Raw genomic sequence first — 26,964 nt, 5'->3', positions numbered from 1 at the left:
CAGCCCAGTGTTCTCTCATCAACAAGGATGCATAGTACATCCTAATTCATGAGAAATTAAGAAACATAAAAAAAGTCCCATCCACACAAGACAGGGGGGGGGATGGGAGGTGCAGTGCACATATACAGTATAGCTGTGCTGGGCTTTGAGTGAAGACTAGGAGAAGGGAGCTGGACACAGGGGTGGGGGGGACGGTCAGTATAGCTTTAAGTGCTCTGGAGTCTCAGCTCACAGACTACAATGATCATAGTACAGGCAGCCATACTAAGGCTCTGTTTCCACTAGTGAGACTTTGGGCACACAAAGTCTCATGACAGGTCATCACAGCCCATTGATTTCAATGACACCCATTCCCATCTATGCGACTTTGAACCTCAGTGACTTTGAAAAGGTACCTGCACTACTTTGATGCGACTTTGATCCAGAGAGAGTCTGAAGTCGCATCAAAGTTGCACTCTAAATTGCGCAACTTTGGGGTCTCAATAGTGGAAACGTGACTTATCATGCAACTATGTGTCCAAAGTTGCATGCCAAGTCACAGCCCATTGATTTTAATGGTACTTATTCCCATCTATGCGACTTTGAAAAGGTACCTGCACTACTTTGATGCAAATTTGATGCTACTTTGATCCAGAGAGTGTAAAGTTAGATCAAAGCTGCACTCAAAATGTACAAAGTGTCCAAAGTTGCATTACAAGTCGCACTAGTGGAAACGGAGCCTTAACCTCATTACTCACATGTAATGAGCAATAAAAAAAAAAAAAAATCGATCTGTATCCTTCCAAAAAGGTTTCTTTGTACCTTATTTCTTTCATATTTCTTCCCCAGCTCCCTCCGCCGGGCACAGCAGCTGGGCATGTGCCACACCATGCACACAGTGCCCATCAGTGCCACACAAAACTATTAGATAAGCACCTGAACGACCACAACATACAGGGATATACAATGTAATACTCACATATAATCACACACATAGTTGGACTTGATGGACTTGTGTCTTTTTTCAACCTCACCTACTATGTAACAATGCACACAGTGTCCATCAGCGCCATCACAGTTCCACACCATGCACACAGTGCCCATCACAGTTCCACACCATGCACAGTGCCCATCACAGTTCCACACCATGCACACACAGTGCCCATCAGTGCCATCACAGTGCCACATCATGCACACAGTGCCCATCACAGTATCACACCATGCACACAGTGCCCATCACAGTATCACACCATGCACACAGTGCCCATCACAGTATTACACCATGCACACAGTGCCCATCACAGTATCACACCATGCACACAGTGCCCATCACAGTATCACACCATGCACACAGTGCCATACAGAAACAACCACGTGGTTCTACACTGTAGAAAATCTGCAATATGTTGCATTGTAATCTATTTTACAGTTTCTAACAAGCATAACATACTTCCAAAGCTTGCCCCTTTCTCTCTCTCTCAGGAGAAGCTATGAGCCAAAATGAGGCTTTGAAAACAGGAGGGGATCATATTCTGTGAAGGATAGGAGGGATGGGGGTGGGGCTGGGCAGGTCTAGGCATGCCTGTCTAGGAATGACCAACAACCTTTTCAGGTAGTGAAAGACAGCTTAGCAAATTCAAATAAAAAGGGAGATATCATTGTCAGTGAAGAACAGGAACAGGCCGATTGTTTAGCTTAGAAGTCTTATCGAAGCCAAACAGCTAGCACGATTTCAGTGGTGATTTCACAGACATCTGTGCAGGTTTCTGCACAGATGTCAATGGAAATCGCACCCTGAAATCGCAAAAAGTAGTATACTTTTTTAAATCCTTGCGGCACCGCAAATGCGGCGTTGCACCGATTAGGATGGTGTCCTTGCCGGCAATTGTCATCGATCTGACATGTCAAAACGCATGTCAAATTGCACCAGTGTGAACCAGGGTTTAATAGGAAAAAAATATTTTTTGACTGGACTTCCACTTTAACCACTTCCATACCGGGCCTATTCTGGCACTCCTCTCCTACATGTAAAAATCATCATTTTTTTGCTAGAAAATTACTCAGAACCCCCAAACATATATGTTTATCAGACGCCCTAGGGAATAATATGGAGGTTGTTGCAACTTTTTATGTCACGCGGTATTTGCGCAACAATTTTTCAAACGCGTTTTTTTTTTTTGGGAAAAAAAAGAAACAAAACAGTTTCATGAATTAAAAAATAACATAACAGTAAAGTTAGCCCAATTTTTTTGTATAATGTGAAAGATGATGTTACGCCGAGTAAATAGATACCCAACATGTCACGCTTTAAATAAATTTAAATTCATCTGTGCTAGGTTGCAGATCTGGGTTTTCTCTTAAGCCTGGTGTGGCTGTGGTCCCTTCCTTCTGTCACTAGGTGGCACTGTTACCTTTGACATTAGTATGATAAGCTACAGTAAAGCTAGCCAATTGGTGGGAGTTTTATGGCCACTGTTGCATACTGGGAGAGAGTATAACTATTTGGGGAGGTCAAGTGATTAGTGTCTTCCCACCCAGACCTTGGTCTGGTGTGGATGTGTGAAGAACAGCTGCGTTGGGGTGAGGCATGAAGCCTAAGGCCTAGCCATCTGCTCGAGGCTCTTCCAGAGAAAGCGTGGTTGTTGCCTGGAGACATGAGGAAAGGGATAGAGTTCTGAGATGAAGTACCAGAGGTTACTCTTCCATGAGCTCGGGACTGTGGAGAGCCAGAGAAAGCACCAAGGAGGACTCAACCAAAGTATCCCTGCATGGTGCTGTGGTTTTTTGGATGCTATAGGAGACAGCTGTTGCTACGTAGGTACAGAACGTTGGGTGCAGGCCTAAGGCCCTTGTTCTGTATTGCTGTCTACCTGGCTGTTTAGTTTTTTGGAGTCCGCTGATCTCTGCCTACTGCATACTTACCAACTGTCCCGAATTTCCCGGGACATTCCCGGGATTTGGACCTTTTTCCCGATTTTAGCATTTCCCGGGAAATGTCCCCGGAAATTCTTTTTTTCCCGATTTTTCGCGGCTCCCCACCGCCTCCACTAGAGGTCCGTGGCCGGCGGAGAGCCGACATTTTCCGGAAGACCAAGAACAAGAGGCGGAGCCGGCTGGGTGGCTCTAACAAAGTCCACTTTGTGCCTTCATCCCGCCCATCCCCTCTCACCCAGTTAAACCCCGCCTATTCCCCGCAGCGCCTCCCACCCTGATACACCACACTCCCCCCCAGCATGCCGTGACCTTTAATGTAACCCGGAAGCTCATATGGTCTGCTGTAAGCCTTCCTGTGTAGCAGCGTTGTGTAGGAGGAAGCAGCTTGTGTTTCACGCCTCGGCTGGGTGACACTGTCCCTGTTCAAGTGTTATGGCGGGAGAGGAGCACGGAGGAGGCTGGAGAGCGCTGCAAGGGGTTATGGCGGCACCTCTCATCACTTTTACCCGTCTTGTGTTATACTACTCCAGGTAACCGGAGCCCTGGGGACACCTGATGTAAGGAAGGGCCCTGGGGACACCAAATGTAAGGGGGGCTCCACTGGGGACACCTGATGTAAGGAGGGGCACCGCTGGGGACATCTGATGTAAGCGGGGGCTCCGCTAGGGACACCTGATGTAAGGGGGGCTCCGCTGGGGACATCTGATGTAAGGGGGGGCTCAGCTGGGGACATCTGATGTAAGAGGGGGCTCCGCTCGGGACATCTGATGTAAGAGGGGGCTCCGCTGGGGACACCTGATGTAAGGTGGAGCTCCGCTGGGGACACCTGATGTAAGGTGGAGCTCCGCTGGGGACACCTGATGTAAGGGAGGCTCTGCTGGGACACCTGATGCAAGGACGGACTCTGCTGGGACACCTGATGCAAGGACGGACTCTGCTGGGGGCACCTGATGCAAGGAACGGACAGCAGGTGACATGCTCAGGGATCCCACTGATTCAGCATTATGGTGAGTTGAATGATTTCATTTTATATTACAATGTAATAATAGAAATAATGCACTTCAATCATCCTGACACCATAACAACCATGGTGCCAGGATGATTGAAGTGCTAACACCAGGTGTTTGGAGTATCTTTACCTGCTGATTGTTAAACTTTCTAGAATACACATATTTCCATTGTTGTGTAGGATCTGGGGCTGCTATCCCTCCATCCCTCTCCCCCCTTTCCCCCTCCATCCCAGACTCTAACCACACCCCATTTGAGCCACGCCCATTTAAGACACGGCAACTATTTTGCGTAAACCACGCCCATGCTTCTTATGTCGGATTTATACTTTCCTCCTGTGCCACGCCCACAAATGCATGCCCCATAATTATAACAAGACTCCACCTACAGCCAAAAAAGTGTCCCTAAAATTTTTTTTACAATGTTGGCAACTATGCTACTGTCCTAGAGTTTTGTGTTCCCTAACCCTCTCTCCCTACATTTTGTTATTGTGAGCAATAAACTCATTTTTGTTCAGCCTAAAAGTGACTGGCGCCGATTTTTCTGCAACTGTCTATGGCTACGCCCACCATGGCTCGGAACCAGCACCCTGAGGTGAGAGGTCAGCCCTCCCTGATGCTGGGGTTCAGGGGTGCGCTACACAAGTTAATTCTGCAGAGAACCCAGACCAGTAGGGATAGCTACAGACACCAGAATACTGTAGGTCAGGACCAAAGAGATTGACTTGTGACTGTACTCCTACCCCAGAAATCAACAATGGAAATCTTTGAAAAAATGTGGAGCATGAAGATCCTTAAAGTAGAACTGTGGCAAAGGCTAAATATTTATATACTCTTAATATGCTGTAAATACGTTTCAAAATAGGCCTCTGACTTCTGTAGTTACAGCCTTTGTGGAGCACTTTATCCTCAAAACTCACAACAGAAGCAATAAACTCGTCAAGTGGGCACTTTTTTCTCACCCTCCTGATTTAGCCTGCATCGAGCATACATTTTACAACTGAGGGCAGATGAATAAACATTAGGTGTGGCATTCTAACATTGTCAAAGCAGCTAAATACACTGCAAACAATGAAAATGCAACACAGAAATGACACTGCATAAAATACATTCCAAATTTGGCAGCAGCGGCACAAAAGCAGAAATATTATCTAAACCAATAAAATGCTGCGCTATCCAAATATAATCAAGTGGTCATCTTACTTAATCCTAATATTACTACCTTCATCTAAATAATGATGGTAAGGTATTTACATTCCTATGTAATTAATCAAGCGAACATAATAATGCAATCTTATGTGATTACTGTTTATGTATGCTTTAATTGATCATTTGTATGACTATTGTCCATTACTTTGATTGAGATTAGTATGTAAATGTTTTACTGCTGTACCTGATTGTTATATACCAAAACCAGCTGCCTTTAATTTTTCTGTTATTTGTATGGAAATTACAATAAACATTCTTTAATGATAAAAAAAAAAAAAAATAAAAAAAAATAAAAAATAAAGTTGCAATCATAAACAAGAAGAAATTGCAGTCTTGTGCGATACTCCCAATGACAACCTGTGTACCAAACACACCTCTATATACAAGTTACATTCATATGCAATAGAAAATTTGCAACCCTATGCAATAATTGCAGCGACACCTTGTAATTTACATAAATCTCTATAAAAGTGCATCAATATACAATAATCAATATAAAATAAAGTGAACGGTGTTTAAAAAGTGCCCTTGTGCCAAAATATATCATGCATTAATATGTGTACACAAAAATCGCACCATAAAGTCCATTCATAACTACTCCATCCTTCTGGTTCTTATTGCAGATGATAAAACATTAAAGTGCTCATGTCCACTCTTGTGCTCCCCCTTTGGTGTATGCACTCACATTAGAGCATGTGGCCTTGCACCTAAGCTCGGTCAAAACACACTTTTAACCACTTCAGCCCCAGAAGAATTTACCCCCTTCCTGACCAGAGCACTTTTTGTGATTCGGCACTGTGTCGTTTTAACTGACAGTTGCGCGGTCGTGCGACGTTGTACCCAAACAAAACTGATGTCCTTTTTTTCCCACAAATAGAGCTTTCTTTTGGTGGTATTTGATCGCCTCTGCGGTTTTTATTTTTTGTGCTATAAACAAAAAAAAGAGCGGACAATTTTGAAAAAAAATTGCATTATTTTTTACTATAATATATATCCCCCAAAAATATATTAAAAAAAAACATTTTTTTCCCTCAGTTTAGGCCGATATGTATTCTTCTACAAGTTTTTGGTAAAAAAAAAAAAAAAAATCGCAATAAGCATATATTGATTGGTTTGCGCAAAAGTTATAGCGTCTACAAAATAGGGGTTGAATTTATGGTATTTGTATTATTACTAGTAATGGCGGTGATCTGCGATTTTTTTCGTGACTGCAACATTATGGCGGACACATCGGACAATTTTGACACATTTTTGGAACCATTGGCATTAATACAGCAATCAGTGCGATTAAAAATGCATTGATTACTGTAAAAATGTCACTGGCAGTGAAGGGGTTAACACTAGGGGGCGGTGAAGGGGTAAACTGTGTTCTCTGGGAGGTGATTCTAACTGAAGGGGGAGGGACTAACTACAGGAAGTGACAGATCGTGGTTCCTAGCTAATAGGAACACATGATCTGTCACTCCTGTCAGAACAGAACAGGGAAGTGTGTATTTACACACACTCATCCCTGTTCTGTGTCTCCAGCTCACGATCACTCGTGGCCGGCGGTCATCGCGAGCGTCTGCCACAAGCATCGGCACCCCCGCTGTGTGTAGTTACGTGGTTTCGCGCAGGGGAGCTAACCTTCCACAGCAAAACTGTGGCGGCTGGTCCGGAAGCGGTTAAACCACCTCTGGGTTTTTGTTCAGCATTCAGATCCTTGGATGGATTTAATAGGTGCTAAAAGCGCACCACTCTGTAACAAGCCAAACAAATGTAAAAAGACGCTGTACTGGTGTGTCCTCTCCCGCTCTGAGAACACTCCACTGTCTCACAAGCTGTCCTGCCCCCCCCAACGCGTGTCGATACCGGGAAATGATGCATCTTCCTCAGTAATGGTAAACATTACAAATAAAAAGGGCGAATCTTCCAAACAGGGGCACAGACAACAACAAAAACCCGATAAATGTTCTAATCCCTACACACACTATCCAAAACAAACAAAAAAATGTTATCTTTAGTTATATTTTAAGACTCTGGACATGGGAGAATCTCTGTTTTGAATCCACAATAAGGAATCACACACAATGTAGCAGTGTTCTGTGCTTGTAGAAAGACAGCTGTGTGAGGCTGAGATTAGACAAGATCACTCAAATTAAATTGATACTAAAGTCTTGTTTTGTTTCTTTGTTTTAAATAACAAACATGTTATACTTACCTGCTCTGTGTAGTGGTTTTGCACAGAACAGCCCAGATTCTCCTCTTCTTGGGTCCCTCGCTGGCGTTTCTGACCCCTCCCTCCTGCCCAGTGCCCCCACAGTAAGCAGCTTGCTATAGGGGCAAATGAATAGAAGGTACTTCTGCACTACTAATAATGAATAACTAAAGGGCAAAGATGTCAGGTTCAAATTGTAATGTTAATGAAGAGAAATTGACCCTGTCCCCATTTTGTCCCTCTGAAACTGTTCAGAATAGCTTGCAGCCCTGTGTATAGTCCTAATTCAAAGAAACAACTAGAATGAGTAATTTAAACTAAAATGAGTACTAGAATGAGTAATTAAATCTTTTTAGGTATGCTATGTGAATTGAAACACATAAACATATAGTAGGGGGTTTCTCAAATTTGAATACGCATTAGGAGGTATATATAAAAGCAGCGAATGTGGCATTCCAAACATTCACAGCAGGCAAATCTTCCACGTGCATGTGTTTTAAATGACAATGATTGACTTACCATCAGTGATTTTTGGTGCAAGTCACACCGATTTATAAATATGCTCCCAAATTAATGTCCATTCCAAGTATCAAAAGCAGTGTTCTTTTCATCATCCACCTTTATATGGATGAGGCTGTAGGCCCCACTAGGGTTGCCACCTCATCCCTTTAAAACCGAACACATATTAATTACACAGGTTGCGTGGCTGATTAAGGTGTTAATTAACCGCTTGCCAACCAGCCGCCGCAGTTGTACTGCGGCAACATGGCTCAGCTGCACGAATTGCCGTCATGTTACGTTGCTTCCAATTTTGGCCACAAGAGGTGCGCGCGCCCCCTGCTTGCCCACGGAGCCGATGCGAGTGCCCGGTGGTCGCGATCACCGCCAGGCTCCCGTGATCGCTCGGAGCACACTGAGATCTGTGTGTGTAAACACACAGTTTCGGGTTCTCTGAGGGGAGAAGAGACAGATCGTTGTTCATACAAAGTATGAACAGTGATCTGTCATCTCCCCTACACAGTCCCCTCCCCCTTCAGTTAGAACACATACTAGGGAACACAGTTAACCCCTTGATCGCCCTCTAGTGTAAACCCCTTCCCTACCAGTGACATTTTTACAATAATCAATGCATTTTTATAGCACTGATCGCTGTATAAATGCCAATGATCTCAAAAATGTGTCAAAATTGTCCAACGTGTCCACCATAATGTCGCAGTCCCGATAAAAAATTGCAGATCGCCGGCATTACTAGTAAAAAAAAAAAAAAAAAAATGAAAAATGCCATAAAACTATCCCCTATTTTGTAGACGCTATAACTTTTGCGCAAACCAATCAATATATGCTTATTGCGATTACCAAAATTTGTAGAAGAATCGGCCTAAACTGAGGAAAAAAAACATTTTTTTAATATATTTTTGGGGGATATTATACACAGTGGACCACCCCCTCCTCAAAAAACTCCACTCCTTTGGTCTCCGTGACTGTACGCTTCCCTGATTCTCATCCTACCTATCCCACCGCTCCTTCAGTGTCACTTACAACTCTACTTCCTCCTCTCCTCTTCCTTTCTCCGTTGGGGTCCCCCAAGGTTCTGTTCTTGGACCTCTCCTTTTCTCAATCTACACCACCTCCCTGGGTCAGTTGATTGCCTCCCACGGCTTTAAATATCATCTCTACGCTGATGACACCCAAATCTATCTCTCCACCCCCCAGCTCTCTCCATCTGTCTCCTCACGCATTACCAACTTACTAGCAGACATATCAGCCTGGATGTCACATCACTTCCTCAAACTCAACCTATCCAAAACCGAGCTCATGATATTTCGTCCCTCAGGTGCCGCTTCCCCTGATTTCTCTGTCAAGATCAACGGCTCAACTATCAACTTGTCCCTGCACGCCAAGGTCCTAGGTGTAATCCTGGACTCTGAACTAACCTTTCGGCCCCACATCCTATCGCTATCCAAAATTTGCCGCCTCAACCTCTGCAACATCTCCAAGATACGCCCCTTCCTAACCAATATCAACACAAAGCTTCTAATCCACATCCCTGGTCATCTCCCGCCTCAACTACTGCAACTCCCTCATCATTGGCTTACCTCTAAATAGGCTATCCCCACTTCAGTCCATCATGAACGCTGCTGCCAGGCTCATCCACCACACAAACCGCTCAGCGTCTGCTATACCCCTCTGCCAATCCCTCCATTGGCTGCCACTCAGTCACCAAATTAAATTCAAGATACTAACTATAACTTACAAAGCCATTCACAACCTGGCCCCCAGCTACATCTCTAACCTAGTCTCAAAATACCAACCTAATCGTTCTCTTCGCTCCTCCCAAGACCTCCTGCTCCCAAACTCCCTTGTCACCTCATCCCATGCTCGCCTTCAGGACTTCTCCAGAGCCTCTCCCATCCTCTGGAATGCTCTACCCCAATCTGTCTAAATTTCTCCGACTTTATCCACTTTCAGATGATCCCTGTAAACTCATCTCTTCAAAGAAGCCTATTTGGCCCCCACCTAACAACTGTACATTTATCTCTCAAACAGCACATCGCCCACAGTTATTATCTCTTGACCTTCCCTCTTAGATTGTAAGCTCTTAGGAGCAGGGCCCTCTGATTCCTACTGTAATAAAGTGTATTGTATTTGTACTGTCTACCCTCAAGTTGTAAAGCGCTACGTAAACCGTTGACGCTATATAAATCCTGTATAATAATAATAATAATAATAATAGCAAAAAGTAAAAAAATAATGCCTTTTTTTCAAAATTGTCGCTTTTTTATGTTTATAGCGTAAAAAATAAAAACCGCAAAGGTGATCAAATACCACCAAAAGAAAGCTGTATTTGTGGGGGGAAAAAAGGACGTCTATTTTGTCTGGGTGCAACGTCGCACGGCCGCGCAATTGTCAGTTAAAGCGACGCAGTGGCGAATCGCAAAAAGTGCTCTGGTCAGGAAGAGGGTAAAATCTTCCGGGACTGAAGCGGTTAAACTCACTTGGTGTCTTATCTGAATTAAAATTAGCCTCAGAACCTGTGTAATTCATATGTGTTCGGGTTTAAAGGGATGAGGTGGCAACCTTAGACCCCACGTAAATCTAGTTTAGAAAAAATATTTGTAATGTTTCCAGCAGTTGATCCTTTAAGATTATATGATTTGATATACAATATGTTATGCATGTTATTTACCTGTAAAAGCCTCTCTCATGTAGACATCCAAAAACCCAGAGACTAATGCTGGGTCCCGCCATCTTCAAAGTGGTAGCAGCACAGAAGACTTGAGTTATCATTCATGTGCAGAATAATAATAATAATAATACTAGTAATAATAATAATAATAATAATAATAATAATAATATTCTTTTTGCTCCTATCCCAACACCAATATAAAAAGTTATGTAGGTAGGAAAGGGAAAGGGTGGAAATGTTGGCCGAACATAGTGAGTAACCAAACAGTTCCAGAAGAGGAGAGGGCAATGATGCGCAAGGAGGGAGCTGTGCTAAATAATTATATTTCCTGAAATAGTAAAATTTTCTAGCAAGTTTAAAAGCACAATGCAAGTGAATAAAAAATATTTACGGAAAGAAAAAACGATCCGCGTAGACATTTAAAATACCGTACAGTAGTTCAATGCCAAATATGTAGGACATCAGCAAACTCAGATAGTGCTGAAAAGGACTAAGCAAGAGAGCAGTTATGGAACAAACAGGATCAAGAGGGTACATTCTATAAATACACCTGTGAAAACATGGCACCGCCCCAGGACTATAGATCACCAATGGACCAATCTTTGATAGAAGCATGAATGAGAAACAAAGGAAGACGCAATAGGATGGACGGAGCTTACAGACCTAGGTAATAAATTGAGCAAGGAGTGCTCTTAGATGCATAGTGAGAGGCATGGTGACATACCACCAAGTGCTCCACCACAAACTTATGTATTTCTACAAGAATTCTACAATACAATTAGCAGTAGCATCCAAAGCTTAGGTCTATAAACGTTTCTCTTGGAAAGAGATCCGAATGGGAAAAGTAATCTTAGTAGGTGTAGCAAAAGCTGGGGTAACACTCTACCTGCTGCTCTAGGCACTGGTGTTTGAGTGCTTATGTAATGTACCTAACCAGAGCAATATAAACAGGGATTTTTGTCACAAAAACTGCATTCTTTACTTGGAAGCTGCAAATGCTCCATCTGGGGAACAGAAAACACAGGTTTCTGGAGTTAGGAGAAAAGGTTGTGGAAGGCACTGGCATTCTTTTCTCGAAGCATATTTCCATCCTGCTACATAAAGTAATCAAGACATCCAAGTTTGCTGAGAGGTCTCTACGGGCCAGCTGCTGATCTTTAATATGTATATATTATAGAGTAGGCCTTGCCACAATACTACTATGAAAGCCTCATTGTTCCATGCTATTTTTATGCCCATGCTTAAGGAAGCATGCTAGAACTGTACAGTCAATGAAGCACACCATGGTTTGTAAAATTAAAGAAATGTCCCATAAGCCACGCCTCAAAACAGACCCGCGGGGATGTAGTATGCGGCAACCTCAGCCTGTGCTGCAACCAGGCCACACCTCCAATGCATTTTGCTCTGCCCCATGATTAAGCTCCAAGAGGCTGAGCGAAACGCATTGAGGAATAGCCTGGTTGGAGCCCAGGCTAAGGTTGCCACATACATCACAGCGAGTCTGTTTTGATGTGCGGCTTATGGAAAATTTCTTTCACTACACAATGACATCTGGAACCCAGACTTGGTTCTTCCCCAGCCGCCACTCACATTGGTGGGCACTGGCACTGGACTAGAACCCCTTAAAGCCTGAGTGGCTCACACAATTTTTTACTTGGTTTGTAAAATACTTGATGCAAGGTATCCATACAACATGAATAGTTCCAAAGTAAAGCATCATTATTTTATAATAATGGAGATGCCAAAGTCAGAGGGGTAGATTTACTAAAGGTAAATAAACTGTGCACTTTGCAAGTGCTCCCCAGAGCTTAGTTAAAGCGGAGTTCCACCCAAAAGTGGATCTTCAGCTTATCTGATTTCTCCCCCCCTCCATTGCCACATTTGGCACCTTTTCTTTCACAGGTATCCTGTCCCCACTTCTGGGAGCCTGCGCCACGGCCCTTGACGTCACCGCTCGGCTCCCTCCTCCTTCCCCCACCACCAGGCCAATAGGAGAGAGAAGAGAAGCCTCACGCATGCGCAGTAGGGTTCCTGGCGTGAAGTGATAAGGCTACACTTCCAGGTTCCCTTACCCGCAATGGCGGCGGCAGCACCTGACAGCTGATGGAAACCATCAGCTGCATGTGCCGACATCGCTGAACTCGAGGACAGGTAATTGTCCTATTATTAAAAGTCAGCAGCTGCAGTATGTGCAGCTGCTGGCTTTTAATTTTTGAAGCGGTGGGCGGACCTCCGCTTTAATGTGGTGAAGCCGCGCGTTGAAAAAAAAAAATACTCGATCGGGTGCAAGGAAAATAAAAACTGAATTTTTTGCTTGCACATGATTGGATAATGGAAATCAGCAGAGATTTACCACATTCACGAAGTTCTGGGGAAAATGAGTGCAAGTGCACTGTCTATTGACCTTTAGTAAATCCACCCCACAGCCTCCCAAGAAAGAAGCCATGTTATAAGGGGTACCACTGCTCAATCAAACAAAGGTCCTTGGCTGTAATTCAAAATGGATACTTTATAGACTAATAAAGTTGCATCCCCTTAGAAGCAAGGTAGAGTGGGTGTCTCATAGACACTGGTGCAATGGGAACAGTAAGTTGTACAGGAGTGGTGGGTACATGAGTCAGAGCCAAAGTGACTTGGGAAGCAACAAGAGATTAAAACATCCGACTGTAGCTGTTTCGGAGACTTAAAAGGAAGTAGATCTTACATAGAAGAAGGCAGTATAACATCAGCACAGTCCTGAGAATTCACCAGCGCACCCCACAAAGGGTGTGTTCCATGGATACATTCAGGCTGGCGACAGATGGCAGAAACTAGAACTACAGAATCAAGCATACAGAATGTGCTTAAAGACAAGCAAGAGGTAAGGGCAGTGTCGATTTATAATCAGAAATCGAAAGGTCAGGACAGGTGGCAGACAGGAATCTAAAACCAAAAACAGGCAGAAGTTCAGGGCAGGTGACAGACAACTTGTAGAGAAGGACAAGCCTATTAACCAACAAATTCAAAACTTGGAAAAAAAAACTGGAAATCAGGTACAAGGTCACAGAAACGGGAGCCTCGCAACAGAATCACAGAGTGAGGTCTTTGCTCAGGAAGTTCCAAAATTGCACTGAGCAAATTTGGGGCCTGTGTCAACGGGCTTTTGTTTGTAGCAAACAAGTCTTGCATTCCCATACAAGATTATCGGAAAACCCACATGAAGCAGGTCAAATGCAATTCACCAGGTCAACAACTGCAGGTCAAATACACCCATCAAGGATTTTAGAATGATCTCAGAAGCATCTCAATCTGAAGCAACACAAGTCCAAAGTCCTGTCACCACCTAACACCTTGCAGGCTTGTTATGTAATTAAATTTGTATTAAATTAGTAATCACTATGGCTGACTTTGATGTAGTTTGATGCAATTATTGGTTACGCTTTTTTGGAGTAAATGACACTGCAGTTTTCTTTCATCTCGTTTTATCAGAGGCATTCTCATTAAGACAAGATGCTCCCTTCCACCTCTCGTCAAGTCCTGATGTCACCAGCCTTCGCTGTCTGCAACACTGCCTGTGAAACCGTTTGTAATGACAGTGGTGGAAAAAAAAAAAAGGAGGGATTTATCAGCAAAATTTCAATCCAATGCTTTCACTGGCAGTGAGTAGGCTCTCTCTCCCATGGGCAGGTCCATACAGTCAGTAATGACAGCTCAGCGGCTGTGTGTGGGGAAGACTTGTACACTCTCAATGACAGCAGTGATTAAGATACTGAAGCCCAGTGCTGTCATCAAAGAGTTTCGGGCTTCATATACAGTGTTGCAGGCATCAAAGGCTAGTGACATCAAGGCATGGGGATGGCGTATCCACTTACCACCTTACCAAGAAAGCTTAAGTCCTTAACTTAAAGAACAACAAAAAAACACAAAACAAACAAAAAACCCATAAAATTAAATCCACCAAAAGTACTAATTTTGTACATTTTAACTATATAAGAAGCCTTCACGGTGTTAGGTAGTATACAGCATTACTTATGTTCATGTTAATATGTTCATGCCGCTTGTGATGGACTGCGCAAAAAAAAAAATAAAAATTAAACAGAGAGATTGGTTTCTCCTTGCGCACACGTGTCCAGCCTCTACTCACACCTACAATATATGGATGCTAACATGCATTTTTCTGGGTGGGCTACTGACACGTATGGGTGCTACATATGTACACACAATTGTGCAAGGGGAAGGGGAGGTGTCCTAACAGGATATGAAGCCTAGAAGTAGTAATTTAAAGTGGCCTCTGTGGCTATATGCTGTTCCTGGGTGCCTAATGACTAGTCCAAGATTTGTCATACCTGTATAATTGCTGAATAATGCTGTCTAATGTTTTAGTCACATCTGTAAATGTACAAAGGCTTTTTTGTGTTGAAATTTTTTATTGCGGATGTAAATCAGTTGATTGCTCCCCCCCATTCAGATTACTCTAAATGCAGAACCTTTTAAAGTGACAGAGGTCTCCCATCCCCAACTTCCTTGTGACTCTTATGTTATAAGATATGGGACATGACAATGCAGAGAATGTAAAGAGAATGTTTGGTAATAGAGAAATTCCATAAACCTCCCTGCCCACAGACAGAAAATAAATAAAGTTTTTGTAGTCAGGAAAAAAAAAAAAAACAATTACAGTATAGGCATACAGATCAAGCCAATACTATATACACACACACACACAACTGGCGTGTTATGATCTTATAGTATATTCTTGCATACACATCCTGTAAATATGTTCTTCATATTAATAATTAAAAAAGGGTACATTACTTTTGGTGCTAAAAACAAATGAAGTATGTAAAGCTACCCCAGACGTCCCAAAGCTAAAAAAAAAACAACAAAAACAAAAAAAAAAAAAAAAAAAAAAAAAAAAAAAACACACCACATTCTTAACACTACATAAAAACACCCAAATAAACCACTTCCGGACCGCCGCACGACGATGTACGACCATACTTTGAAGGGGGATAGCGTTGTTATGGCAGCAGCTAGCTGCCATAACCCCGGTATCCTCTTCTTCAGCCAGGGATCCGGTTTCCAATAAGAGTGGTCTCTTTGGCGGATTCGCCGCAAGATCACTTTTATCAGCTGCTTACCGGAGCCGTCTGCAGCGGCGGAGGCAATTGGATCTTTACCCTTGCTGGGCATGGAGACGAGTGAGGGGAAGATGGCCCCCACCCGTCTCCATAACAATGCAGGGCAGAAGCAACGTCAAAACGTCACTTCCACCCATAGCTCTTAAAGAGCCATTTTTTATTTATTTTTTTATTGCATTTAACTGTAAATATGAGATCTGAGGTCTTTTTGACCCCAGATCTCATATTTAAGGAGGTCCTGTCATGCTTTTTTTCTATTACAGGGGATGTTTACATCCCTTGTAATAGGAATAAAAGTGACATTTAAAAAAAAAAAAAAAAAAAAAAAAAAACAGTGTAAAAATAAAAAGATAACATAAATAAGAAAACATTTTTTTAAATGCGCTCCGTCCCACCGAGCTTGCGCGCAGAAGCAAACGCACACATGAGTAGCGCCCGTATATGAAAACGGTGTTCAAACCACACGTGAGGTATCGCCGCGATCGGTAGAGAGCAATAATTCTAGCTCTAGACCTCCTCTGTAACTCAAAATATGCCACCTGTAGAATTTTTTAAACGTCGCCTATGGAGATTTTTAAGGGTAAAAGTTTGTCGCCATTCCACGAGCGGGCGCAATTATGAAGCGTGACATGTTGGGTATCAATTTACTTGGCGTAACATTATCTTTCACAATATAAAAACAAATTGGGCTAATTTTACTGTTGTCTTATTTTTCAATTCAAAAAAGTGTATTTTTTCCAAAAAAGGTGCGCTTGTAAGACCGCTGCGCAAATACGGTGTGACAGAAAGTATTGCAACGACCGCCATTTTATTCTCTAGGGTGTTAGAAAAAAAAATTTATAATGTTTGGAGGTTCTAAGTAATTTTCTAGCAAAGAAAAACTTAACTTGTAAACAACAAATCTCAAAAAGAGGCTCGTCCTTAAGTGGTTAACTTGATCTTCCTAAAATATTTTTTTGGGGAGTGGCAGCAAATCAGGGCCTTTGCCTGAAAAAAAAAAAAAAAAAAGAATGTGGAGGAGTGAAAGGAGGCAGTGGGGTCAGATAGTAGAAAGGGATTGGAGGTGGCAACATTGACATTGCTGGGGGGCACAACAAGACCAGGTGTAGGAGGGGTGTGGAAAGAAGGGGGTTGGGGGTCATGGGACCAGATTGTAAAAGGACAGTGAACAGAGGCAGCTGGAAAGGATTGGGGGAGGGAAAGGAAAAAGGGAAGACTGATTTGTGGAAGGGGTAGTGAGATTGATATGACTGCAGAGTTGATTTTGGGAAGGGGTCAATAAGATTGGACTGTGGAGGGGAAGTACAAGCAAAACCAGACTGTGTAAAAGAGCAATGAGGCTAGATTGTGCAGGAGGTGAAGGGAGGTGCAGCAGCAAAGAATTTTGGTGGTGGGTTGAGCATAGAGACTGGAAAGTGACAGTTGGGGTCTGATTAGGGTAGTATCTAAACTCAGGACCACCCGCCAAAACATATCAGATGCCCCCCTGTCTAGTCCTTCCAACCCCTAAACATAACTCTCCTGGCAACAGAAAAACACTAAAATGCTGAAATTTTTGTCACTTTTTTTGCCAAAACATTCCTCTGCTGAACGCGATTCTTCTGCGTTCAGGAGAGGTGCGTTTAACTGACCCTAAACTCTGCTGCTCCTAAACTCTGAAAAACCTATGTGCACATGGACACATAGACTTTTATTGAGTTGCGTTCAGGGGCTTTGGCAAAAAAACACCAAAAGCTCCTAAACTCACATTTAGGCGCAATAGTGTACCCTGAAATGTCCCATTTTTAATGTATTGAAAAAACGTATTGAAATAAATGCCTTTAACCCTTTTGCTAACAGAGTGCTGGTACGTTAAAAAAACAGCAGCCAGAAGTTTGTTTATATTTCTCCCATAATTCTATGTAGCCATGTAGTAGAAGCAATTTGGGTGGCTGTAAAGCTTCCTGATCACTTCTAGATGTTGCAGAAAAAAAAAAAATATGGCCTTCCTGGGCACCCAGGACAAATCGGCACACATTGATCATATAGTTCCAGAGTGGGTGCAGTCTCCCAGCAGCCGCTGGGGGTACAATACTTAAGCAGCAAGAATAAAAGGAGTAGCCGTTGGGCACATTAACATAGGACAAAATAATTAGGGGGGTATGATTGGATATAAAATGCTCAGTCAGGACCAACAAAGGATAAGTTAGGAGATAAAAAAAAAAAAAAAAAAAAAAAAAACAACATCTCCCGTCCTTGAACAGCCATGAAACATTCATCCAGCTGGCAGCAGAATTAGTGGTAGGGAAAAAAAACACATTTACCAACCAGCAGACCAGGAATGTAGAACTACGGTTTCGGCAAACTGAAGAATATCAGGGGATAGAGTTGGGTGATGATATAGAACAGATTGAACTTTACGCTGATGATATTATACTGTATATGCGGGATATGCAGAGCACATTGGGAAAAGCAATGAGTATAATAGACACCTTTGGCCAGTACTCAGGGCTTAGGATTAATTGGCAGAAGTCCTTTCTTATGCCATTGCAGCAAGAATCAGAAACGGAGGAAAGGATAGATGCCCCACTTAGTAGTGGACTCATTTAAGTACTTAGGGATCGACATAAAAAGACAACCCTCTGATGCACTGGTGGCCAATGTAAATCCATTGATGGAACACATTAAATGTAAGCTGAGGATCTGGAGTAAGTTGCCATTATCAGTGGTGGGTAGAATAAATTTATTTAAAATGATTTTATTACCAAAGTGTTTATATATTTTTTCACACTCCCCAGTAATAGTGCCTAAAAAGATTTTTAAAAGCCCAGGCTCTCAATTTACTAAATTTATATGGGTTAATGGCAGATGCAAAGTAAAGCTTACAACATTACAGAGGCCAAAACAGGAGGCAGGACTGGCCTTGCCAGATATGTATCTGTATTACCTCGCGGGGCAATTAAGACATTTGCGTACTTGGTTGATACAGGAACAAAGCTTGGGAGTGGAGAAGTACCTTTTAAGGATTGTCCAGGCCGAGAATCTATTGGCAGGACTTGAGGCACAACAAACAATTACCAAGGATAAAGATTCCCATGCTCTCTTTGGCACGATCGGTATGACGGGAGGTCAAAAAGTTAACAGGATTTATGGACATCCCACCTGAGCTATCCATGTGGAATAACCCCTTATTTGAGGAATTAAGTACATTGCAAGATAATAAATTTTGGATGCATAAAGGAATAGTAGTACTGGATCAGGTCTATGACAGTGGGAATATATGCTCATTAAAAACACAATATAAAACTAGAAATTTTTATAGATTCCTACAGTTAAGGCACGCACTGCAAGCTCAATGTTAATATATCAAAATTCCCTCTTACTGGAATATTAAGAACTCAGGGACCAAAGGGGTTAGCATCTAAACTATATACATATTTAATGCAGGCCAAGATACGGGATGCTCCGTTACAGATTAAAGGGAAATGGCAAATGGTCTGTACATCTATGGCAGATGAGATATGGAAGGAGGTGTGTAAATCACATTTGGGAGTATCACCTGCAAGTAATAACAGATTGATACAGCTGTATATAATACATCAAGCCTATCTTACACCACGTAAATTAAATTTAATGGGACAAACGGAATCCACGGACTGTGTGAGGTGTCATCAACCAGAGGCTGATTCTGTGCATTTAATGTGGTCTTGCCTGGGCATTAGTAGATACTGGAGACAGATCTTGGATATATTATCAAAAAAACTGGGAGATCACATTCCATTCACTTTAGAAGTTTGCCTGCTAGGACTGATTGAGAATCAGAAGTGGACTGGATATACCAGGACCTGCCTACAGGAAACCCCATTTATGGCACACAAGCAAATTGTGCTTAGGTGGATGCAACAAATACCCCCCTCAAGGGATCAATGGCTTAAAGCGGTAAACTAAATACTTCCATATGAGAAATTAGCATACGAGCATAGAGGAACACCTCTGAAATTTTATAGAATCTGGGATAGATGGTTGAATTCACCATTAACTCTTAGTGGAAATGAATAATGTATAAGAGGGGCATGGATAGAAGAGGACATTGATGGATATTAGGAAAACAGGGGAGGAGGGTGCTGCAGCCAGGGTATTTAGCTTTTTCTACTTTTTTTTAATTTTTAATTTTTTTTCCTCCAGGGTGGAAATATATTGTATATATTTTTTTCTTTTTTTGGTTTGCATTGGTCAATATGAGGAAACAAATGACTTGGAAAATGATAAAATGTGACATGATCAGTTTTTGTTAATGCAGACTTATGAAATAGAAAGTATTTAAAAATTAAAAAAAAGGAATGTAGGACTAAGAGGCGCTATAAATCCGCAGCACATAGAGAAGAGCGGTCATCAGTAGTCAGCGCCAAGGCAGTGTGTCAATGCAGGCATCCAGGTGTGTCATTAGAGGCCTCCTCAGGGGATGTGAAAAACCAAACAGACTCACCGTCTTCAACCCACAGTCTATCTGGAAACAGCATGCTGTACTTTATACTCTTGGTGCGGAGTCTTGCTCTCACCTAATCAAAAAAGATTTCTGCTGCCTCTGTGTTTTCACTGAATAACCTGAAAAAAAGCAGGAGTTTGGTATTTTCAAAGCGTAGCTCACCCTGGGATCTGGCCTCTCTCAACACTAGGTCACGATCACGGAAGTGGAACAGCTTAAAAGATGAAGGTGAGAGGTGGTGTTCCCTGGGTTCCCTTAGTGGAGGGAATGCGGCCAGCCCGCTCTACAGTAAAAAAATGGTCAAAAGCAAGCTGAAGGAAGCAACTGTTGTAGAAGACGTTCAGCAAAGGCAGTAGCATTAGTGCCCTCAGCCCCCTCAGGAAGGAAGGCCCAGTATACGCAAATTATTTCGCCTGTTGCGGTTTTTTACATCTTCAGCCCAAGCTTCCAGCGCCTTAACCTTAGCCTTTAATGTGCACAGATCAGCATCATGGTCACGTACCATGTCTTCAGTCTGTGAGGCCCTCTGTTTCACCTCAGTCACCAGGCCACGGAATGAATCGAGATCCTTCCGAATAAATCCCACATTGGTCTGTATGTGGTCAATCAAGCTGCTGCGGCCGTGCGATGAGTATTAGGCTGCGATCTTCACCTAGTCATACCCCGGGGATGACACTGAGGCAGGTGGGACACAGGCCAGACTTTATATGTCGCTCACGCCCCCTTTTATATGTATATCTGCTGTCTTTAGCTTTATATACTGTTTAGAAAGCGCACATCCTGTTATATTTTCTCTTCCGGATTTACCTGTGGGTGTGGATTCCTGCCATACACTTTGAGACAGCTGATCAGAGGAAAGGCACACACATCTTCTTTCCTCATAGGCAGAAAAAGGAAGAAATAAAGCAGAGCTGTGCTGTGAATAGACCAGCTCTCTGCTAATTTATAGCACCCACCCTGACACAAAATTCAGCCTGGTTTTATCACAGTTGACGGAGAACTTGTCAGAAGTTATCATGCCGATAACAGAAGAATAAGCAGGAGAACTTAGTGCTTTGAAGAGAGATAAGAAAATACTGCAGATATATGTGCTCAGCTAAAGTTTCATGAATGGGGTTTACATCCACTTTAAACTGCCTTCCAAATATTAATACTTATAATAATCAATATTAATTATCTGCCAATAAATTAGGTTAGCATGCGGTCTGTCGTGACTATAGTAATGAAATCTGGCATTTCCACACTGGGGCATATAGATGGAGCACATTGTTATTCACAAAGATATGTGTCTTAAAATATAACACCATATAGTATTATTCCTGTTGCTTGTATTCTCTAGTGGGGTTTTCTGAAGGAAGAGGAGTGATTTTTTTTTTGGGGGGGGGGGGGGGGGATTTTGCTTGAAAGTGGAGAATCTTGCTGGAGTGGTGGGGGTTAGCCTGGGAGAGAGATTTTTTTTCTGGAGAAGGGAGATTATTATTGGTACCTTTGTCTGATTTTCCAATTATATAGTTACAGTTAGTCAGATTGAAAAAAAGAAAAAAAGACACAAGTCCATCTAATTCAACCAATAAAAAAACTGAAATAATTATTAGAAAACCTCCTTAGTTTCTGAAATCACAGACAATGGTTTCAAATGCAGGGTTGAGAAAAATCAAAAAGGAGAAAGAGGGAGATTTTTTCTCAAACAAAACAAATTTTAAATTTTGAAAAATCATGCTTTTTGCAATATGCATATGAATCCATTGAACATTGGCATGGCAATTAAATGATTTCAGTCTTTAAGGGTTTTCGTATGAAATTCGTCAAGTCCATAATGGTACTATCGAATGCTCTGATGAATGATTTCTGTAAACTTCCACAGGAATGTTTGAATAAAATTTTACTGGTATGGCCAACTTTTAGGGGAAACATTTTTGCTTAGGGAAATTCAGCCTAAATGCCAGCACTCTGTGCTGTGTATTAAATACTTCTGACCCCTGCACTCTGTATGGTAGGAGCACAGCAGTCAGGAGTGTGTAATATGCAGCACAGCCCAGTGAAGCAGTCAGGATTGTGTAACATTCCATGTATACTGCATACCTCGAACATACTCCTGAACCCTACTATAGTTTGATAAATATTTTAGGTAACATATCTTTTTTTATACAGTAGTTAAGGATCAGAACTCCTGTTGGGTTTTCACTGCTGTTAGGGATAGGCAGAGGTTTCACTAGACAGGAAGTAAGGGAAAATCAGCAAAAGGGACCCACACAGTAATAGAAACCTTACCCACTCTATACGAAAAGAAGAAAAAATTTGGGCTGGACATATATTTCACAAATTATTGTGCTGAGGTTTATACGGTATGCGTCTGAGACTCTTGCATGCGGGACATAAAAAACGTAACGCAAATACCTTGAGCATGTGCAGTATTCCAAGCCGCCTCCTTCTTCCTTGCAGTTCTCTAGCTGCATTTACCTGCAATACCTTTAAGTCATTTTGATGGGCAAAACTTTTTTTCTAATCAGGAGCATGTCTTTCTGCTCCTGTGTAAACTGGCACTCACAAAGCAGCTTCTGCAGTGTTAAAATGGTAGTAAACCCCCCCAAAAAAATGTAATGTAATGCAGTTTACTGATCCTTAAATGTTGTGGCACACCTCTAGTCTAAAGCTGACCATACACTGGCTAGTTTTTTTTTAGTTATTCATCCAAACAAAACAGGGTGGATGGTGGGTGGAGGAATCCACTCCCCCCCCCACGCACACACACACACTTTTTTTCCCCTTTTTGGATAAAGGTTTTACATAAATGAATAAAAGCTGACTATTGTAAGCACCCTGACAGTGGCAAAATGATCTGTCTCAACCCTCTGCCAATTTTGCAGAACAGCTTGGCCTGTTAAAGGAAGTTGGAAAATAACAGACCTTACTGGTTGGATCAACAAGTGAAAATTGAAAAGTGTATACAAAAAGGTAATGAATCAGCCACCTCATCTAAAAATAGATAAGCTGAAATATATTATGTTTGTTTTGGGGTTTAATATCACTTTAGCAAGAATTACCATGTAGAAAAGTTATTATTATTTCATTGCAACTTCTCTGGTTCATTCATAGCAGACCAAGGAGTAATCTGCATATGATGTAAGGTTAAAGTGGATGTAAACCCGAAATTTTTTTTTTTTTTTTTTTTTATGTCATAATGTAGAGTATAAGATTTCCTATCATTTGAGCCCAGTCTTGCCACAAAGAGTTAATCCAGCTCTGAGCAATCCTCTTTTATTGTTCAGTGAGATAAATCTTGACAAACAGAGAAAAACTTTGTCAAATCCTCCCCCTTGCTGTGAGTGACAGGTGATTTACATATCTCATGCACTAGCCTAAGACATGCATTAATTTTTAATTCCCTCCCACACCTTTCTTCAGCAGCTCTGCAAGGATTGGCTGTTCCACACCTCATCATAATTTGGCATGCTGAAGTCATGTGGTTATTTCCTGTCTTTTCACTGGATGTTAGAGATCATAGCAGAAGTTCAGTGTAAGAAATACACAGGAGAACTGCATATTGACAAGGGGAATGTAGAGGTGGGCGGGGAGTCTACTGACATCACAACTCCACCCACCGAGCTCCAGACAATAGACCCGCCCACAGAATATGCAGTTTTTCGGCTCTCATAACAGACAGAGGGGAGACATTTGACAGGTAAAGATACATGCAGGAGGCATGTATATCCTTATAGATAACCCCTATGGCAGTAGTTTAAAAAGGATGACATTGGGTTTACATCCACTCTAAGTTCACAGGCAGCGGTAAAAACAGGTGATGACTTTAGCACCCCTGTGACTGCCCACCAATATTGTGACACGGCAGTATCTGGAGTCTGCAGCAATCTTATTTGAAAGTCAATGGGACCACGTGCCAATCATGGCTATGGCAGTTGTGGCACCACAGTTTAATATGAAATTTTGGGATACAAAACAATTTCCATGAAGATCAAAAACAGGCATGCAGGAGGTGGCAGGATTGAATTACAGAACAGGCTCGCAGGATCACTTATAGCAAGCTTGCAATTTAAGATACATAACTAAACTGTGTTCTTATTTAAACCCTTAGTAACACTTGGTTAAAGCTATTAGCCATAATCAGCTCCTTTCCTCCCCTGATTTATTTAGCTCGTTTTGTGTAGGTCGGATCATTAATTTGAAAAAAATAAAGAAAATAATTGAAAAAACAAAAATAATTTGGTATGCTTTGTAATAGAAGCCCATTTTTTATATGTCCTTATACACTTCACCAAAAGAACAAAGACTGGTCAAACTGAAATAAAAAAAATAAATAAATAAAGGTTTCCATTTTACATCTTTTGTCTATAGGTTGTATAGAATATAAAATATTTTCTCAAGGCAATATTTACAAGATAAAGCCCTAGAAAAAACTATATACAGCATGTATTTTTGTTTTTTTTAAATAAACGATAAAGGTATTGAGGTATCAATAAGCCTGTAACTGAAATGTAAAAAATTGCTCTTGTCCATAAAGAGTTTGGGAAACGAACTGGTTTAAGTATATTTTGCGGGTACAAAGGACTGAGGCATGTGTGTGCTGTGAATACAGTAAGATTAATCAGACTCTAAACTATGCCCATTTAAACTCCTCGCACAGTCAGTGCTGGCTGAATCAATTTTCTCCTTTGAATTTCCAGGGTCGGATCAAGTCTCACACAATACTAGCAACAACCCCCCCCCCCCCAATGTATCTATACAGTCGCATGAAAAAGTAAGTACACTCCAAGAAAACTGTTGACTTTTTCAACATATTTAGTCAGGCAAACATTAGATCTTCATTTTAAACCGATAAAGGTAATACACTTGAGCAAATTGCTCATTATATTTACAAGGCATTGGTTCCTCCACACATGCCAAGGTGCTGGGTGTAATCCTTGACTCTCACTCCTTCAGCCCCCACATCCAATCACTGGCTAAATCTTGCGCCTTAACCCCTGCAATATCTCCAGAATTCGACCCTTCCTGACTAACCACGCCACAAAGTAACTTATTCACTCCTTGGTTATTTCCCGCCTCGACTACTGCAATTCTCTCCTTAATGGCCTACTCTTACACAGGCTATCCCCCCCCCTTCAGTCTACTATAAATGTTGCTGATAGACTAATACACCTCGGGCTTTCACACTGAACAAACAGCGGTTTGCAGGCAGTATCTTTAGCGCAATAACGCCTGCAAACCGCCCCAGTGTGAAAGGGGCCTTACCAAGCGTGGCGGCCGCTCCTCTCTGCCAATCCCTTCATTGGCTTCCCCTACTCCACCGTATAAAGTTCAAAATACTAACCACAACATACAAGGCCATCCACAACATCACCCCCAGCTACATCACCAACCTTATCTGCATATATTTCCCAAATCCTCCCCTACGCTCCTCTTAGGACCTCCTGTTCATAGCTCCCTTGTTACCGCCTCCCATGCTCGCCTTCAGGACTTCTCCAGAGCATCTCCCATCCTCTGGAACTCCCTGCCTCGGTAGGTCCGATCAGCCCCTACCCTGTCCACCTTTAGGAGATCCCTGAAAACTCATTTATTCAGGGAAGCCTATCCCACACCCACCTAAGAACTGTACCCGAGCCACTTCCATCAAATCATCCCCCACAGCCATTACCTTTTGTACCACCAGAATGTAAGTCTCCTGTGCCTTCTGTATTGAACTGTATTGTAATTGTGCTGTCCCCCCCTCTACATTGTAAAGCAATACGCAAACTGTTGGCGCTATATAAACTGTGTATAATAATAGGGCAATACCAGCTTCTAAGGCTAAGGGTGCACTTCCTTTTTTCATTGTGCACCACATATATATTGATATTTATCAATATATACCTTTAACTGTATGTTTTTTTTAATGAAGATTTAATCTTTGTCTGTTGCAAAAAGCAACCATTTCCATGAGATGTACTTACTCTTAGCTAAACTGAACAGCGTGTAATATAAGAATTCATTACTATATTAAAATGCACTGCAAAAATGCAGCAGGACTTACAGTATATATTTGGTGCATCAAAATGCTTGCACTACAGCACATTCCTTGGAATTCATAAAGACTGGTGCAGACAGATTTTGCAAAAGTGTCTCATGCATTCTAAAAGTGTAGATGAAAGAGACAAATTCATGTACTTGTCTAGAACTTGCGCTTGAATGTGATTCATGCTTCGCCACTTTTTGAATGTAGGAGAGACACTTTCTGAGACAGTTTTTCTCTGTGCTCCAAAAAGAGATAAGCTCAACATTTACATTTTGGTGCATTCAATGTGACGCAATGTAAAAGTGGCACAGTTTAGAACTGAATTCGTCGCACGAGTAGCTGTCACAGCCAAAAGTGTCACACATGCTTCATGAATTTGGTGCAATACATTAACATGAGGGTTTAACACCAGAAAAGTGGAGCAGCAGCTTTAATGAATTCTCTCCATTAAGTTCAGGTGTAATAGGCCCCAACTAGAACTATCCCCAAAAATGAAATGGGTCTCGTGCAGCTGTGCACTGAAGATTTTTACAGTCCAGCACCTTTATGGGGGTAATAATATACAGTCATGGCCAAAAATATTGGCACCCCTGCATTTCTGACAGACAATGCATCACTTTTGCACAGAAAATTTTGCAATTACAAATGTTTAGGCATTCCCATGTTTATTTCTTTTGTTTGCATTGGTATGACACAAAAAAGTGGAGACACAGAAAGCCAAAACTGACACATTCCACGCAAAACTCCAAAAATGGACTGGGCAAAAATATAGGGCACCTTCTAAAAATTGTAAGAAACAAACAATTGCATTCCAAGATTGTGATGCTCCTGTAATTTGTAATTAAACTCACCTGTATCAATT

The 26,964-nt window shown here is 41.9% G+C and overlaps 1 protein-coding gene across 17 annotated transcripts in view; it reads right to left on the bottom strand.

Moving 5' to 3' along the window:
• The window catches only part of SRCIN1 (SRC kinase signaling inhibitor 1), a 1,023,634-nt gene that overhangs the window by 389,248 nt on the left and 607,422 nt on the right, over positions 1 to 26,964 (bottom strand). The gene's annotated exons all lie outside the window — the stretch shown is intronic.

This window comes from Aquarana catesbeiana, linkage group LG12 (genome assembly GCF_042186555.1).
Source record: "Aquarana catesbeiana isolate 2022-GZ linkage group LG12, ASM4218655v1, whole genome shotgun sequence".
In the NCBI taxonomy this organism is placed as follows: domain Eukaryota; kingdom Metazoa; phylum Chordata; class Amphibia; order Anura; family Ranidae; genus Aquarana; species Aquarana catesbeiana.
This window is presented reverse-complemented; position numbering and strand designations above follow the sequence as displayed.